Below are 5,258 nucleotides of genomic sequence, written 5' to 3'. Positions count from 1 at the left end.
AGAAAGCTTACACGGTAACCGATCTGCTTCCACCTATAAAACTACCAGATCCACCGCTTTGTTTCTCCAATGACCCTCACCGACGATTATGTAACATATATGGTTGATTGTGAAGACGTGGAATCGGAAGCGAAATCTCTCATACTTCAAATCTACCTGATGAATGCTTAGCAATTGTGTTTCAGTCGTTAATCCATTCGATTGGAACCTACGTTCACTCTTGCAGCGGTGGCTTCACGTTAGCACTAGCAGTGTTCTCTATTTCTCATTTAACCAGCTTTTTTCTATTTATTTTAATAAAAATTAAGGCAAAGCCACATGGCATAATATAATTTGTGTAACGCCCTCTTTAATTATTTAATTATTTTATTAAGTTTAGAGTTCACTTTGATGATTTAAGTGATTTTATATGATTAGGTGATGTGTTGATATTTTATTGATAGGCTTATTTTAGTATTTAATAGAATAAGATTTGAAAATAAAATAAATATTGAGATGTGGGTTGTTTTGGAATTTAGAAGAGTTTAGTGGAATAAGAGGAATAAGATAAAGTAAATAGAGGAGATATAAATAGGAGAAGACCTAGTTTAGAAAAGAAAAAGAAAAAAAAAAAAAAAAAAAAAAAAGGGAGTACGTACGATCAATTTTTGGAGAAAAGGGAGAATAAGCCAAGAGAAGGGAGGAAGACCTAGAGAGTTGTAATTTCAATTTCTAAGGTAAGGGTGAGACTAACTTTGCAATTCTATTAAGTCTGTGATTCAATGGTTAGATTTAACATGATGTAAGATGAGTTTTAGAGGAATTGAAAACTAGGTCGAAATTGTAGAATTATTGATTAAACGGTGGAAACTTGTTAGATTGATGTAGAAACTGTTCCTAGACCTTAGATAATATGTAGGATGAATTCTAGAATCAATGTTAGGCTTAAAACCATAAGAAATAGTGAATTTTCGTGAAAACTGCACTTCTGCCAGAGGCAACATTCATCGCTCGCCTCCCGAGCTATGATCCTCGCCATAGCGAGTGATGAACTTCATCGCTCGCCTCGCGAGCAACTTTTACCCGCCTCGCGATTTGCACCTTGCAGCTCGCCATAACGAGCAGATTCACTCGCCTAGCGAGTGTGACCAAAGAGCTGTCATGATTTCGTAATTTTGACTTTTAAGTTGAACCTTAGATGTTTTTGAGTGTCTGAACATGTCTAATTATGATTAGAAAAGATTCTAGATCAAGATTTAACCTGGAATAGTTTAAGAATGGATTTTTGGGAGTTACACCTGTACTTGCCATGGCGAGTAGAGGCTCTCGCCTCGCGAGCTTGTGTCTGACAGAACACCTTGTTTGGGAATAACGTGACCTATGTTGCATGAGTTGATGTGAGTTGACCTTTGGGTAGGACTGAAGCTCAAATTATTATAATGAGGTTCAGAGAGGATGATTAAGATGATTTAATATTGTTGATTTACGTTGATGATTAAATGTGAAAATATCTATATAATGTGAAAGTTGTTGATATGGAGTTGCAAATGTTATATATGAAGATTATTATTGATGGTTACTTGTTGTATATGTTTAAATGATGTTGTCTTACTGTTGTGATGAATATGATTTACTTTGATTATTAATGTGAGAATATTTATATATTGTGAAAGATGCTGATATGAAGTTGTAATGGTTGTATTTGATTATTATTGTTGATGATGACTTGCTATAAATTATTTGATGGTGTTGCCTTGTTGATGTGATGTATTAATATCATTAAGATGTTAATATTGGTTTAAGTTGTTAAGATGTTGAGTCCATTGCATACTCATTTACGTTGGGTGAGGGCTTGATGCTCTGTAATGTATATTTATACATAATATGTGAAGGGAGAGGACTTGATGCTCTGTGAGCCTATTTAAGCTCAATACGTTGGGGGCTTGATGCCCTGGTTTGTACCACATGCATGATTAAGAAATTGAAGTTGCATATGTTGAGTTTAAGTTGTAGAAGTTGCATTGTCGTTGTCGTGGAGTTGTCATTTGTCAATGAGTTATTAATAAAGAACTAAGTGAAGTGTTAATATTTATTAATCATTGTTGTTTATGTGGTGTTGCTTATATTAATATGAGATGATGATTATGTTGTGCGTTTATGTATAAGATGATGTTTGTAATGTGATGATTTACGATGTCATATGATGATGGTTATGATTTGATTGTTATGTGCTACGTGATGATGTATATAATACGTTGAATATGAAGTGTTAATGATTAGATTACTATCTATGATGAATATATGATGTTTTCATGTTGTTAAATATAATTGTTGAGTTATGTGTTTAATATTATTGTTTTGTGAAATCTCACCCCTTCTGCTTGGAAATGTTGCTCTTCGTATGAGTAACTTGCAGGTGATCGAGAATAGGTTGTTGTGTTTTGCTGTCGTGAGTGGCTATCCCTCACTGAGTCATTTAGGTGCTCTGATACGTAACGGGATGGGATCTTTTGTGGCTATTTTATGTTCCTTACGTATTTGAGTTATGATGCCAATTGATTAAGTTGTTTAAACTGAATTTTATGAGATGTTTGATGAGGCCTACGTGCCAAAACTTTTTATGTTGATGAATTTAATCCGCTGCAAAGTTTGAATTAATATGTTGAAGGATAAATTGCTATTTATCTCATTTATGATTTTTATGAAGTGTAGCATTCCGTTTATGTGAATTACTCTAATTAATTAAATGAAATTTTTAAGTTCGGAAAACGGGGTATTACAATTTGTTCAAAGGCATGTACCTTTCTCGCCACAAAGGCACTAAAGCGCCTCCCGATTATATAGAGGCCATTGGATTGGGATCCGGACTTTGATTTTTGAGGTGTTCCGACCGTTTGAACTAAAAAATAAAAGCGAATAGAAATATTTACTTAGGCATAACTTTAAATTTAAAAATATTTTGGCGCGCGCACATATAAATGATAAAATTTAAAAGAGAAATAATAATGTCACATCATTTAATATTATTTCACTTTTAAATTTTATGATCTATGTGTGTGTATCGAAATAAACTTTATTTAGGTTTATGTCTATATAAGAGTTGCTCCAACGCAGAATTGTACAATCATTTATATATATATAATATTCTTAACAACCCACTAAAAGAAGTGGGGTAAATTTCCCATACAAGTAGTCAAAAGCATAAAGATTCGTCCAAGCGTTTTCCACATTTTGTTGTCATCTAAAAAGTTTACGATAGTTCGGTTTTAGGGGCTCACAAGAATCAGAGAATGTTTTAAGATTCATAAAATGTTTATAGAAATATTTACACATCATTCATCAAAGAAGGTCATCATATGGACAACGAAAATTGAACCCCAACAATCTTGCGGGTGAACCAACACTTTACAGAGGTATTTGTAGATCACCCATTCTATTGTGATTAACAAGTGTGTAATTTTTAATATTAGTAAAAAAAAAAATTGTCAAGTAATTTATTTGAGGTAAATATGTTTTTCATCTCTATAAAATAACAATGTTTGGTTTTTCATCCCTACAAAATCACACTTTTTTATCCTTTGAAAGTTAACCAATAAATAGCTTTATACCTTATTCTTAAATCAACATATGTTTTTGTTCTGAATTGGGCGTCCTCCTGCAAAGACGGACCAACAAGCATAAAGCCCCAAGATCCGAGAGACGTGTGAAGGGGAGTCATGTAACACCCTAAACTCTAAAAACGATAAATTACGCTATTGATACAATCATATAAGGAATTTAGATGTTACTTCTTCAATAATTCACCAAGTATGCATAAATAATTCACCACTCAGGTCGTCACATGAATGTACCTTGTTGTAAATTTGAGACAATTCTAAGCAGATAGTCAAGCTCGGGATTTTTTAAGTCAGTAGGTGTGTCACGGCATTTGTCCACTACGTTTCTCACTTACAATTCGCGAATGATTTGTTACTGTTAGGTGTCAAGAGTTGGGCGAATGTCAGAGCCTTAAGGACAGTTCTTGTTCTTTTTGAGGTCATGTCAGGGTTAAAGGTAAACTATTATAAGAGTATGTTGGTTGGCATTAATGTTGATGAGTAGACGTTTGAATTTTTGGGAGCCTGTGATTGATCGATTAAAATCTAGATTGTCTAATTGGAAGAGTAGAAATTTGTCGTTTGGTGGTCGTTTGATTCTCCTTAAGTATGTCTTGTCTTCTCTGCCTATCTACGTCATTTCTTTCTTCAAAGCTCCCTCAGGTATAATTTCCTCCATTAAATCTATTTTAATTTTTTTTTTTTTTTTTGCGGGGGTGAAGATCATAGGAAAATTGTTTGGTGGTTTGAGGGTGCGGAGACTGAAGGAGTTTAATATTGCTCTTTTAGGTAAATGGTGTTGAAGGTGTCTAGTGGATAGGGACGGGTTGTGGTTTAAGGTTTTGTCTTCTTGCTATGGGGAGGAGAGAGGGCGGCTTATGGATGGGGGCAGGAAGGGGTCGGTGTAGTGGCGGGAGATTGTGAAAATTCGCGAGGGGTTGGTGTTGAAGGTGGGAGTTGGTTTGAAGAGAGTATTATGAAGAGAGTTGGTAATAGTTTTAGCACCTTTTTTTGGTCGGAGTGTTAGGTTGGGACGATACCACTCAGGGAGAGGTTTAGGAGGCTGATTGGTTTATGTATTCATATTGGTAGGTGAGATGCGTGCTTTGGGTTGGGGTGAAGAAGGGGAGGCCTGGGGTGGAGGCATCGCTTGTTAGCCTGGGAGGAGGATTTAGTGGGGGACTTTGCTTTCTAATGTTGATTTGCAGGATTTTGAGACGGATGTTTGGCTTTGGCGTCCGAATGTGGGGGATGGTTATACCGTTCATGGTGTGTATCAAATGCCTACGAGGTAGAAGATGCACCACCATGATGCATTTTCAGAGGCTGTTTGGCATAAAAGTGTTCCTTTGAATGCATACAAAGGATAACTTGGTGCGTCGCGATGTCATTCCTATTGATTCCCAATTGTGTGTTTCAAGATGTGGCCAAAATGAATCAGCAAATCACCTCATAATACATTGTCCTATCTTTGGTTCTCTTTGGAAACATGTAAAGACTTGGCTTGCTGTGTATTTTGTGGATCCCAAATACATTACGGATCTTTTTTTTGTCAATTTGTTTATTCTTCAGGAGGGTACACTCCACGCCGTTCCTTTCTACATCTGATTTGGCTTTGCTGTGTTTGAGATCTCTGGAATGAGCGGAACATAGGCTCTTCACTAATACCGCAAAATCAGTTAC

Source organism: Medicago truncatula, chromosome 4 (assembly GCF_003473485.1).
Source record: "Medicago truncatula cultivar Jemalong A17 chromosome 4, MtrunA17r5.0-ANR, whole genome shotgun sequence".
Classification (NCBI taxonomy): Eukaryota; Viridiplantae; Streptophyta; class Magnoliopsida; order Fabales; family Fabaceae; genus Medicago; species Medicago truncatula.
The sequence above is the reverse complement of the archived record's forward strand: the minus strand, read 5'-3'. Positions refer to the sequence as shown.